Source organism: Macaca fascicularis, chromosome 2, assembly GCF_037993035.2.
Source record: "Macaca fascicularis isolate 582-1 chromosome 2, T2T-MFA8v1.1".
Classification (NCBI taxonomy): domain Eukaryota; kingdom Metazoa; phylum Chordata; class Mammalia; order Primates; family Cercopithecidae; genus Macaca; species Macaca fascicularis.
This window is the reverse complement of record NC_088376.1, coordinates 200,512,677-200,526,985: the sequence shown is the minus strand read 5'-3', so window position 1 is coordinate 200,526,985 and position 14,309 is coordinate 200,512,677. Positions and strand designations below refer to the sequence as shown.

The 14,309-nt window shown below is 37.7% G+C and overlaps 1 long non-coding RNA gene across 7 annotated transcripts in view; it reads right to left on the bottom strand.

Moving 5' to 3' along the window:
• Nucleotides 1–14,309, bottom strand: part of LOC102130180 (uncharacterized) — a 167,866-nt gene that overhangs the window by 24,980 nt on the left and 128,577 nt on the right. The window contains exons 4-5 of one of the 7 annotated variants that reach the window (XR_006695938.3): nucleotides 1,051–1,134; nucleotides 625–797 (exon numbers count right to left, since the gene is read on the bottom strand). The exons of the other annotated variants lie outside the window; for them this stretch is intronic. This is a non-coding gene — a long non-coding RNA (uncharacterized lncRNA). The remainder of the gene's footprint in view (nucleotides 1–624; nucleotides 798–1,050; nucleotides 1,135–14,309) is intronic. 7 annotated transcript variants of the gene reach the window in all.

The following is a 14,309-nucleotide window of genomic DNA, read 5'->3' as shown; positions in this document are numbered from 1 at the left end:
AGAAGGAACCCCTGGGACTATGGAAGCAGTTGCAAGTAACCAATAGATATACACTCATTCTTCACCCGAGGTCAGGAGTTTGAGACCAGCCTGGCCAACATGGCAAAACCCTGTTTCTACTAAAAACACAAAAATTAGCCGGGTGTGGTGGCACAAGCCTGTAATCCCAGCTACTCGGGAGGCTGAGGCAGGATAATTGCTCGAACCTGGGAGGCGGAGGTTGCAGTGAGCTGCTATCGTGCCATGGCACTCCAGCTTGGGTGACAAAGCAAGACTCCATCTCAAAACAAACAAACAAACAAACAACAAAAAGAAGATATATCCATTCTTGTTAAATGAACTACAGAAGAGAGAGCCCAGCAAGAGACCTTTAAGGAATCCTCAGAAGTTCCTTGCCAAGAAAGTAGCAAACATAGTCCAGCCTCATGACCTATCTGTCTTTTCTTCTAACAGAGAGAACAATCAGAGCTTTCCAGCTTGGTGATACCAAGAAGGGCCTGCTAGAGGGGACAGAGAGGAGGAGTAGCTAAACAATCTCGACATATACCCAGGGGAAAAGACCTTCCTGGTACAACAGGAGTGGCCATAAGATACTTTTACACAAGAGAAGTGCGGTTCTCTTACTTTTTCTCCAAGCTTCACAGATCCAGAAGGAGGTTTTGCTCACTGAAAGAGCAGTTTGGGCATATTCAGGCATCTCTACAATAATTTTCAAGGATACAATGTCATTCTGTCTAAATTTGCCCTTAGAAGATGCACACTTCACAGCGTCTCTTTGATAGTTTCCTTTTATTTCCCTGTAAGATGGTGATAAAACACATTCCTTAGATAATGATAGGAAGACAAAAATTAAGACATGCATGTAAATTGTTTTGCTCTTTATAAGTAAAAATTATGTTTTTGTTTTATTATTTTTGCCATTATTATCTTCTCAGTACTACTAGAAGAAGAACACTGTGGTGGTTAAAAATAGTCTCTTTAACCAAACTAACTAAGGTAGAATCCTGGCTCCATCTTTTAGTAACCATGGCATGGGGCAAGTAATTTTACCTCTGTTAGCCTCTTTTCTTTCATCCATAGAGTAAGAATGATAATACAGTATTTCTTGCAGAGTTTTGGTAAAAATTCAGTGAACTACAACAGAAAAAACATTCAGTAAATGTTAACCAGTTATTGAAATTTAGTATTCATAGAGGTTGCTGGCACCACGGCCGGGATTCTCCACTGTGGGTCCATGAAGCCTGGCTGGAGGGGCAAACAGAAAAAGCCACCAGCCAAGATCATGTGTAACTAGTGCCCTCTTGGGATCAAAGAAAAGAATCAAAATTACTAAGGAATTTGGAAAAGGAAGAGGCATGACGTGGGAAGACTAATCCCACAAGAGCTGTTTATCAAGGACTCCACTCGGGGACCAGGATGCTATGGCGGCATCCTGGTCAGTTGAATGAAGCTGAAAGTTATTTTTTGGTCTAAGAAAATAAATTGTCTGAATAGGGTCTCAATGTGGTTTTCACAAGGGTGGGGAAAGTTGATTTGGGTTGTATGAAGAAAAGAAAAGAGAACAACATTTACAACCACAAAAGAGAGTACGAAGTTTCCAAAGCTGGCAAGAGGAAACCAAGAATTTTGTAAATAGCTCATAATTCAGTTTCATTCACATCCTCAATCCAGCAGGATCTATAACTGAGATCAAGTTCCTCTCTCTCTCTCTTCCTTTTAATTTACTACTGTTTTTCCCTTTAGATCCATTCATCTTTTATTCTAAATAGAATATCCATGATTGATTAGGTTACTACAGGGCACTTTCTGTTTAAGAGCTGATGGGAATTTTCAATGTACTAATAATTTGATATGATGTTCAAGTTATTTTATTCTTACTGCATTATTTTATTTAACCAAAGCTTAGTAAACTTTCTTGTAAATTTGTTTTAAAAAGAAAAGAAAAAATAAAAATATTTTCTCATTACTTTGCCTTTTCAGTGTCCACTATATTAAATTACTTTCTTCTAAATTGTATTGCATTTTCCCTGTAGGAACTGACTGCTGTCTAATGGATTTATGCAGTGTTTATATAAGGTAAAGAACACTTCAGTAAAAAATTGATTCAATGTATGTACACTGTAATTGTAGTAATGTAACATGACAGGGTGAAGTTTTTTTTTTTTAAGTCTGTTTTGTAAAGGCATTCTTGGAATTTTGAGACTTTTCTCTTTGCAAAATGGTCTTCTTTTGTGGCTTGATTGTACACAAAGCAAAGAAAGCATAGGAGAATATATGCCTCTCTCGCTCTTTCTCTCTCTATATAGATACAGATAAACATATCTGTATCTATATATTTAAAATTGAAGAAATTACCAATTCCCTATTCAAAAATTATCATAAAATTACTATAACTAAACTATAGTAATTATACTATAGTTTAATGGTAAACTTACTATAACTAAACTATAACTAAAACATTTCACTTGAGATACTTCATGCTGATCATAAATGAGGAGCATGGATTTAGAAGCTAAAAATATATGGAGAAAGAACATTCAGGAGCACAGCACTTGTTGCCATGCATTCTGCAGGAACTGTAACTTCTCCTTCTCATCAGTGTCCACTAAGTTCACCTCTTTTTGCATTACATAATTAGCCAAATCAAATAGAAATACAACTTTGCAATCTTTTCGTATTAGGGCGCTACATTATTAATTAAATAAGTACCTAGAGCCCAATGGTGGATTATTGCTCCTGGTCAATATATGTTATGGGATCATAATCTCTATTTTTAGGTCATGATTAATAATCTAAAAGTTGGAGGTTGAATTTCTTTAACTATCCATTATGATTTGATTCTGAAGCTGTTATAAAAATTTTTATTTGGCCAGCCAGAGTTGTCATTAGGACTCGTCACCTCCACTGCTGGCCCTACTCCCATTTCGAGGCCTTAAAGGTCCATAGTCAAAGACAACAAAGGCAGCCCGTTTCTGCCACGACTGTGAAAGCCCAGGAGCTTCCCTGCCGCACGTTTGCCTCCTGCTGTGAGCCAATTCACAATATTGTACTTTTCGTTCAATTACAACTCACGAAGCATCACTTTTATAAGAGCCTAACAACTTCGGCTAACTACTTCTCTGCACGAACATGACAACTTCTGTCTCATCCTTCCATTTCACCTTTCCCTTTCCGTAGTTGTAGGTTTTATAATTAGCCTTACATGTCCCTTCCTTGTCATTAGACTGTGAATCCACTTAGATAGTGACCATGTTATCCTTCACTCGACGCACCAAATGCATAGTTAAGGTGAACTCTGCAGATAATGGCAGAGAGCCAACAGGCTGATGTGAGCAAATTTGAAATAGGAGCTTAAAACCTGATGAGATTTTTTTTCTAAAAGGCTGCCATAAGAGCACAGAGACTTCAAACCTGAAAAAGAGTACACTAAAACTAGGAAGCAAAGTGTCAAAAAGAAATACTATAAACACAGGACATTGAGCCAAGGCCACCTGACCTGTGAACATTTCTCATGTTCCTCCCTCTCTCTCCCCAGGTGTGAACATTTGGCCCTCTACTGAACTCTTGTTAACCCAGTTGCTATGGTTTCAAAGTCTGTGTCTCCCCAAAGTTGGTATGTTGGAATCTAAGACCCAATGTGATAGAATTAGAAGGTGAGGTCTGGCTGGGCGCGGTGGCTCGCGCCTGTAATCCCAACACTTTGGGAGGCCAAGGCGGGCAAATCACCTGAGGTCAGGAGTTCGAGACCAGCCTGGCCAACATGGCAAAACCCCATCTCTAATAAAAATACAAAAATTAGCTGGGCATGGTGGTGCACACCTGTAATTCCAGCTGCTCGGGAGACCGAGGCAGGAGAATTGTTCGAGCCTGAGAGGCGGAGCTTGCAGTGAGCCAAGATAGCACCACTGCACTCCAGCCTGGGTGGCAGAGTAAAACTCTGTCTCACAAAAAAAAAAAAAAAAAAAAAAAAAGGAGGTACAGTCTTTAAGAGGTGATTAAGTCATGAAGTTTCCATCCTCATAAATAGCAACCACCTTAAAAAGGGCTGGAAGGAGCTAGCTGGGCCTCCTATGTGGTTCTACCTTCCACCATGTGAGGATACAATACTTGCCCTTTCTGCCACATGAGGATGTAGCAAGAAGGCCTTCACCAGACATCAAATGCCAACACTTTGACCTTAGACCTCGCAGCCTCCAGAACTGTAAGAAATAAATTTCTGTTGTTTACAAACTACCCAGTTTCGGGTATTTTGTTAAAGCAGCACAAACAGACTAAGACACCACTCCTTCCTATAAACCACTTTTTCTACATGCCTGTTATGTGCCAGCCACCGTCCACCAAAGTTCAGACTGTCCACTTGATTTGTATCCTATGGTGTGTGGGGTCTTTTTCCTAATAATTTCACTACTCCTGCTTTTGAAAAAAAATTCTACATACCTCATTTTGTAAGAAAAACATCTCAAAAGTAAACACATTGAGGAAAGTTCCTCCAAAACTTGCTATATATTTGTAAAGTTTAGGTGACCAAGCAAGAATTGGGATTAAAACAAGAAACTGACATCTATTTTGGGTGAAGGAGGTAAAACTAGGAGCAAATGACACAGTCAGGGACATAAAGCAGGAATGCTAAGCCAAACATCAATATTAAAACAAACAAGGAGGAACTCTAGACCAGACGTGTAAACTGAATCAGAGCAGGGCCTGTGATGCGAGTAAATTTAGAAAATGAATGGTCTTTGGAATCTAATAACCACTGGTGTATATATGGAAATATAACCACCTGATAATGTAGAGACCACATTACCTTGGGAATCTAATAACCTTGGGTATATCCACATGATTGTGTCCACCTGACTGTATGCTTAAAATGACTGTTCTCCCAGGAGTTTCTGACACTCCCCAAATGGCATTTAATACACAGACATATCTTTTGCAATGTTCAGAAATTGATGATATTTATTACATGGAGAGACAGCAGATTCCTTGAAAGTGGAGACTGTGATTCATTTTTCTTTAAGAGGCAATAGAGCAAGATGGTTAAAAGCAAGGGTTCAAACACTGGTGTGCTGATGTCATTCACTCTGGTCCCAAGACTACACTGATAAACATTAAAAAATTTTATGATCCAGTTGTTAAACCTCTATTGATTGCCTGAAAGCTGCTATGGTAGGAGTATCTAAACAATGAAAACAGCAAACACCACAAATACTTGTCTTAGAAAGCCCATTGACCAGCACAGTATTAGCCCAGGTGTTGGATAATCTGGGACCCAGCTAAACCACATGTTATGGGGAAATTCTGTAATTAATTGTGAAGAAATTATTTAAGCCATCTGGGCCTCAGTTTCCTCAAATGAAAAATAATGGTAAAACCTGTTTCAGAGTGTCACTGGGGAAATATCCAAACTGAGGGTTCTGTTTCCTGCCAAGACCTTTTACTTACGTATTTCTACAAGTTTCTGCTCTTCCTTCAAAATACATTTATTTTCATTTGGAGCCAATAACCTTTACCTAATTGATTACATTGATAATGACGGTATTTCAAACATGAACAACACTTTGAGGGGGTAATTATACCTCTCTAACAACCTTCAAATCATAGTCCATAACTATCTGTCCACACATTTGGGTATCATAACATTGAAAAGGCTAATATAACATTTAGTTAGATAGCGATGCCTACAAAAAATAATTTCAGTGGCATAGAACATATTAAACACCACATTTGAACTAAATATATGGTTATATTTGAAATGAGATAAATATGAATGGAAATCTGAGTGCTGTATTCATGAAGCTTGGGAAAGTGGAAAGCTTGCGAGACTGGAATCAGAAGACTTCAGGTTTGGTTTTAGCTTACTACTATATATTCTGATTTGTGGATAAATCATTCAACTTTAACTTTTAAGCACGTATCTGAGGGCCAGAAATCCAAATATCTGTTATATTTACATGCAAGTTTATCTTGAAGACTGAATTAGATATCTTAATAATCATTTTATAAGATGTAAATTAATGTAAAAAAAAAGATTTGTTATACCCTAGCAGTTAAACTACTACCAGTAATATGGTATCTTTTTATTTTTAAAAATGTCAGATTGTCCTAAGCTATTTGATATAATTTGAATGTTTGTCCCCTCCAAATCTCACGCTGGAATGTGGTTCCCAGTGTTGAAGGTGGGGCCTAGTGGGAGGTGTTGTATCATGGGGACAGATGTCTTACAGATGGCTTAGCACCATCCGCTTGGTGAAAAGTGAGTTCTTGCTCTGTTAGTTCACATGAGAGTTGGCTGTGTAAAAGAAATCTGGCACCTTCTCCCATCTCTCTCTTGACCTTCCTCTCACCACATGACATGATGGCTCCCCTCTGCCTTCTGCCATAATTGTAAGTTTCCTGAGGCCCTCACCAGAAGTACTGTGCTTCCTGTACAGCCCCCAAAACCGTGAGCCAAATAAACCTCTTTTCTTTGTAAATTTCCCATTCTCAGGTATTCCTTCATACCAGCACAAGACAAACTCACACACCCTCTATAATGTACTGGTTTAGACAGATTTCTGACTAAAGGGATGGGGAAAGTAAAACGACCTTTAAGATTCTTCTTTGGTTTAAAACTGTGAAATTTTAAAATGCCTATTCTTTGAATTGCAAACTGGTAAAATATCAGAGGAAAGAGTATTGATTTATGAAAAATTGGGATGATATAAATAATTTGAGATTTCCAAGTAAATCACATAGTATGTCAAAAGAATTAAGAGTAATTAATTTCTTAGGTTTTTCAGGAACCAAAGGCCTCAAAATCCCAATGGAAAAAATGTTTATATCCTCAGGGAACATCTTAAGTGGTGACAGTAGCTCTAATTAATTCTGAAATTCATCGTAATCTACTGGCCAAGGCACCCACAAGTGTTAAAGAGAAAGCTATTATAGGTAAATTAATAGTCCTACACTAGTAACAAAGCCACAGTTAGCATATTTAGATAAATATTCTTAAAAGGAAACCTGTTTCTTAACCTTTTATGAAATTATCTTTAATCGAATGATAACATTGCATAGTGGTTCAAAGCACATTATCACAGATTCTGGAGCCAGACTATTCAGGTTCGAATCACAGATCAGTCTCTTGCCAGATGTATAATTTTGGGCAATCTGTCTAATCTTTCTGTGCCTCAGTTTCCTTACCTATAAAATGAGAACAATACTAGTACCTTTGTTATGGCCTTAGTGTTACAAAGATCAAATGAGTTCAATTACGCAAAGTACTTAGAACAACATATGGCATGTATTTTGTCATTGCTGCTGTAATGAGATGCTGATGCTACCTCCTCCTCTAGCATGCTCCCTATCCCTGCTCTTCAAAAAAGCACTCACAGAGTCACACATCTGTCTAACACTTTGTATTCCCTACTTCAATCCCTTTTATTGAGAGGAGTGCTTGACTCTATTAGCCTAAAATTAAGGCTTTTCTCACTACCTATACAATATATTCCATCAAATACTCTATTAAAAGTTTACATATTTGATATAATTTAACATTCACTAATACCTGTAATATAAGCATATTATTGTCTCCATTACACAGAAGCAAAAAAAGGAGACACAAACACTTTAAGTAACTTGCTTGTGGTCACCTGTGTAGTATGTGTAAGCTAAAACTTCAACCCAGATTTGATTATTGAACAACTCATACTCCTACACTAAGCTGTGATGATGAAATCAGAACAGCAGTAGCCTGTAGGAGATAGAGAAAGGAGCAAGGCTGGTTGAAATTGGTAAGATGAAACTTACTGGGATGATAAAACATGGTCTGCATTGTGACGGAAGCAGTGGTTACATGACACATACATTTTTCAAAATTACCAAACTGTACACTTAAGATTTGTGCACTTCTTTTTCCCACTTCTTTGTTAACTATGCACTTTAAATATGTGCATTTTGTTGTATATAAAATATATGCCTCCAAGCCTTTATGTTATTTATGTACTATGCTTCCTTACCCCCAAGAAACCTTAATAGTGACCCAAAGTAATTGTTCTCCTATTGTTTTATTATTGTGGTTACACCAACTTTGTGCTACACGTTTACTTACATTCTCAAGTTTTTTCAGTATTTATAGATCTTGCTTACAGCATGGTTTTCTCAATAGCATAGAACATAAGTTTTATTTCTTTTCTTCAGCAACTGCATCTAGCTATATATAAAGTCATCTAGAAAAGTGATATGTGGGCCAGCTGCAGTGGCTCTTGCCTGTAATCCCAACACTTTGGAAGGCTGAGGTGTGTGGATCACCTGAGGTCAAGAGTTTGAGGACAGCCTGGCCAGCATGGTGAAACCCCATCTCTACTAAAAATGCAAAAAATCAGCCAATTGTGGTGGTGCAGGCCTGTAATCCCAGCTACTTGGTAGGCTGAGACATGCGAATCGCTTGAAGCTAGGAGGCAGATGTTGCAGTGGGCTGAGATCGTACCACTGCACTCCAGCCTGGGAGACAGAGCAAGGCCCTGTCTCAGAGAAAAAAAAAAAAAAAAAGAAAAGATATGTGAGTATGTGAGGAAGGGGGAGAAACATCTCATATTTTTGGCAATCATCTTTCTAGTCAAGTCTCTCTGTCCTTAACTGGTGAAAAAGGTGTTAAAGCCATTCGAGAGGCTGAGGCAGGACTCACTGGAACCTGGGAGGTGGAGCCTGCAGTGAGTGGAGATTGAGCCACTGCACTCCAGCCTGGGGACAGAGTGAGACTCTGTCTCTAAAAAATAAACTAAATTAAAATGCTAATGGCAAATAATTCTATGTTTTTATAGGACTAATACCATTAATTTGGGAATAAAATAATTTGCATTAATTTGTGAAGGACATTTTAATTTAATTTCTTCCTCATTGTGATAATAACTGAAAATGCAAAACTCCCCTATACACACATGTACACAAACACACGCACTCAGGCATGCACACACACACACACAGGAGAAGGGTTGCTTCAAGAGGAGGGTAACAATTTTTCATGTTGTCTCTCATTTACTTACAAAATAATAATGTGGAGGAGCCCTGATTTTGAATGTTATCCTGTGTAAAGAATAAATATGTGGTCACTGGCCTTGTTCAGAGAATGATCATCCTCAAGAAGCAGACGATCCTACAGCTTGAAAACAGAATGCAGCCCTAGGTCGCACTTTAATGCACCTATAGCTTTCTATGTATGGTTTAGAAACTGGAGGGTAACAAAATAAGGGTGAGGGGTGTCTTTAGCAATTTCTTTAAACATATGTGTGAAGCTTTGTCCTTTCTGTGGAAGAACCTATGTTGCTTTTAGGGAAAGGACTGTTGAATCTGGACCTATGTTTACTCTCTCTAGAATTTGGTATTTGTTGTTGGGAAAGGTGTGTGTGTGTGTGTGTGTGTGTGTGTGTGTGTGTGTGTGTGTGTGTGTCCCAGATGACTAGAAATAATAAAGAAGAATATACCAAACTCACATTGGCTGGGATGAATTAACAAGATCAAGACTTAGAATGCTAAATTTCATCCTAGACAGACTTATTAAAAAGTACCGCAGCCTGTTCCATGTACTTTAGAATTAATATCTTAGACTTTGGCTTATATAGTGCTGATGGCTATTTCGTCCTAGAGAGTTTGCAAGTGGAAGAAGAAGAACAACACCTAGAGTAAGAAAAGCCCATGCGAATTCCTCTAAAGATTATAGGGGTGAGTTGGATAATTATGTAGTAGAAGTTTGAAGAAAGGATACTGTCTGTGAAGTGGGGAGACCTTTGCAAAACTAGGATCTAGAATGTATCTTAGGAGTGATCACTGCAAAATGGTTTGGACACTCTTTCTCGGCCTAAGAGAAAATCTCATTTGGTGTGCAGTTGTCTTTAGTTTTTACAGGGCTTTTCCGTTCAGCAACTTCCAATTCTTCCTTCAAGTCTCAAGTACCTACAGCCTTTCATGGTGATGAAACGCAGAGTAAGAGGAAGGACCATCAGGGGAAATGTTGGTCACTCTGCTTGTGCCCTTTTACTGGGGAAATTCGGAAAAAGTTTCACAGTTAATAATTAGCAGAGAAGGTCACTATGGCTCATAATAAATGGCAAAATGTCTGGTAGAGCTCCACAGGAATAACAATAGACACAAGGCAAATCTGAAATGGGTATGCAAAAGTCTCTTTCTTCTAAACATGTTACAGTAAGATTGCCTTTTAAGGAGATGAGAAAGGTAAGATAGCTCTGAATAAGTAAATACAGTAAAAATACAATATTTATATTCTTATGACTTTTTGTCTATTTTTAAAAATCTCAAATCTCAAATGCAGTACTTTGATCTTTAAATGAAAAGATAAAAATATTCAAAGAGGCTTCTCTGCAGTAACTTAACGTCTTAGAATTGTCCTAGGTAAGACACATTGGCCACCTGTGAAGGAATAGTTGTATATGTGGGATGTCCAAACAGAAACTGGGTTTTCGTTGTTGTGCTTGTTGAAATATAAAGTGCCAGCATTGTGATGATTTTATTTTTAGTACATGTCATCTGAAAACCCACCGATGAATGAACATTTGAGCCATGCAAATATATTTCCATTTGAACTTTTTATTTCTTTCTTACTTCAAGTGACATCAGTTTCACTGCCCTCAATATAAACCATATACATTTCATTCAGAAGGGAAAAAAAATTCATATATGCAATGGCAATTCATATTGTAAAGGAACCAGTAAACCCCTAAAACCTTATTATCTTTATAAATAACTTGATAATCTGCTGTGTGCAGGGCATTAAACATCTCTATTCTAAACTTGCTTATAATCTAGTTAGGGAGGCAAGAAAAAAATACTGAGATAAATAATGACGCAAGACAGCATATGCTAAATATATTCATTGAATTTTTTAAAAAACATCCTAAGTAAATTTCTTTCTCTCCTGCAGGGTATAAGGAAGCAGGCTGGGCATTATGAAAGATAAAAAAAGATTTTTTAAGGTAAAAATGGATCCTTTAAAAAATTTTAGTTCATTGGGTAAGACATGGAGAATATGAACGCAAGGAGTGACTTAGAAGAGAATGAATATGAGAACTAGCTAAATCTAGTGAACTTCAGATTTTAAAGATAGAACACTGATTTTACTGTGCTTCCTTAAAATCCTTGTCATGTCATCATGCTAGAGAATCCTTCACATGTATTCTTGATATGGAGAACAAACCAGATGAATAATGCTGTAACAATGATGGCTAACTTTTTTTTTTTAGTATCACCTACAAACTAGGCACTGTCTTGCACTTGTCATTGCCTCTTTAGCTTTATTTCACACAAGGACTACATGCTTTCTGCAATTGCAATGCTGCCTCTCTGAGGAGTGCCTTAATTGCTTCGGTGACACAAGACTCCAGAAGGACAGAAGAAAACGTATACAGCATGTTTCCTTCTCAAAGAATCTAAAAACTGCCCAGAGGATGGGAATGGTAAATGAAAAACTCATTTAAAAGAACTTGTCCTAAATTCCTTAAGAATATTGCAAAGCACAGTAGAGGTTAGAGGGATACAAGCTTTGGACTGGAGTAACCATGGAATACTTCAGGAGGAGACAGCAGATGAGTTGGTCTTTGAATGATGGGTAAGGCTGATGCATGAGTCATAGGAATCATTTCAAGCATAGCATTAGGTTGGTGCAAAAGCATTTGTGGTTTTTGCCACTAAAAGTAATTGTGGGTTTTGCCATTAAAAGTAATTACAACATTAGGCCAAAGTTGTAAAGCCTTGAGATATGGGAAGGGAAGGGTCAAGAATGTTTAACAATTTTTATAAGAATTTTGAAGTCAGTCTTTAATTAGAAACTACACATCTGCTATTCACCTTCTGTGCAACCTAACAAATATAATCCCTCCATTTCTTCGTCTAGAACGTGGAAAAATACTGATGTAATAATGTTTGACAAAATTAAATGTAATATCCAATCACAGAGCCTGCCACTTGCAAGGGCTTTAAAAAGTAATAAGTTGGTGAGTGAGTTTACTGCTAACAGTCAGGTACTGGCTGAGGAATGTCTATGGACATGGTTTACTGTATAACAATGTCCCTTCAAGAAAATGTTGAGTCTTGATGAGTTATCACACCCTATAATCCTGTGAGCTTTGTTTGTATTGATATGTGTTTGTTCTGTTTTGCAAAAGTGTTACCGTTTACAGCATAGGGCAACTTAAGCCAGTCAGTTTACAAGACTGGTAAAAATATGTCTCTCATTCTTAGGTGCTCAATGTTCTTTCCTCACATTGGGAAGCAACAGTTGTCTACTTTGGTTAGAATATAGAGCCCAGACATGCAAGGAAGTTATGAAAGATAAGGCTAAAAATGCAGTTTGAAAATAGATTTAAAGAACCTTATGCCAGAGTGACAAATTTTAAATATCACGCTCATCTACTTGCTTGCTCATCTAGATCAATAAATATTTTCAACTTAGCCATCACCTCCTCTATGAAATCCTGATTCTTTTAAGTAAAACTAATCAGTTCCATTTTACGACATGGCTGAACTCTACAAACTCATTGCATTTTACCTTGTTTACATTGTTATATCCTCACCCTGGATGGTGAATTCTGTACATAGACTACCTCTTAGTCATGGTATTTTCATCTATTATGTTCATATGAAATCTGTCACACAATAGGTTCTCAATAAATGCTCCTAAATTTCAGTTGTGCTACTCAACCTGTTTTATTGTTGAATCTCCTAATCATTTGTTGCTAAACTATTAAGATAGATTTTTCGCTTTTCCACAAATCTCAAAATTACACAGGCAGTTCTTGTTCAACATGTAAACTCAGCACACGTGTGCTTTTCCTGAGATTTCTATTGGGTTGGTCACTCCTGTAAAATTATGCCAAAAACATGTTTTTAATGTTATTAAACTCAGACAAAGAAAAGATCAGTAGTTAAGACCATAGTGGATGAGAGATTTCAACAAATTTCTGAAAGATTAAATGCAGCTGGACTAGTGGTGATGATAAAGAATCAGAAGTCCTTTCCTAGAATACAGGTTAAGAGAAAAATAGCAGTGGAGGGAGACACGTACCCTTGAGATGACCCTATAGAGAGAGGATTCCGCGATATCAGAGTGTCCCAAAGTTAGAGATGGGACTGAAAACATGAGAACAGTTGAAGGTCTCCATAGGAAGCAATTTCCTCTCATCTTCACTACTCCCATCTTTCAGATAATAGACACTCATCTGCTGGACAAAAATTCTAGTGTTACTACCTAAATAAATTGAACATACTTTCTGGACAAACTAGGAGAGTTTGAAACAAAGTCTTCTTTATCTCAGCATTTAGTTGTCACTCAAAATGATGTCTGGAACCTAATCAACTCACCCCAAAGCAATCTGACAAGGGCGGCCCGTATGTACAGAAACCCAGTCAACCTTGCCACTGAACTTCTTCTTAAATATAAATAAAAAAACAAGGATAACCAGATATTAAGGTATGCAACAAGATTCTGCAATAAACAGCCATACTTCACTCAAAAGAAACAATGGGGTGAGACTTCAGGCTTCCAGGACATAATACCTTCAAAGACTATGAAGCAATGTCTTCAAAATTCTAAGAGAAAACGTTTTTCAATCTAGAATTTTATATACAGGAAAGCTATCAATATTGCATAAGACAGAGTGAAGACATTTTTACACTCTGGTTTCAGAAAACTTATCATGTTGCTTAAGAAATAAATAAAGATGCTTAGGCAGATCAAGATAGTAAAAAAGACCAGAGGAAATACAGGGGGAAAAAAGCCAGGAAGGAAACCCCTTACATGCTGTTTTTACCCTGCACTCCTCCAAATCCATCTTGTCTTCCCGACTCTAGGCCCTGACTGATATACCAAGTGCACAGCCACCTTAGTCCCACCCGAGAGGCAGAGACATAACCTTCCATGAACTTCTTCACCAGCTCACCTCTACAGCACCACCTGGAAGCTGGACACGCTGGCTTCTGAAAAGGCCCTGCAAGTTCCAACTTCTTTACCTACGCCGGTGCTTCAGGGAGGGTGGCCTCTGTGTGATTTTCCTACTCCCTTTTCCAGACCTTACTTCCCTAGTTCCTCCCAAAATTGTGTGAATTCTCATTTCTGTAAGGAATGACTTATTCCACATTCAATAATATTCATAATGGATCTGCTTCTCTAATTCAAATTGGATTGACACAGACCCTTTAGGAAGAATATATAAGCCAACCACATGATTTGCCTTTACAGTAAATATTATTTTTAGTCTCATGCTAAACTAGACATTGCTTACTGGTTTTCAGGTTTTAGAATAAACCTGTGGAAAAATCACGAG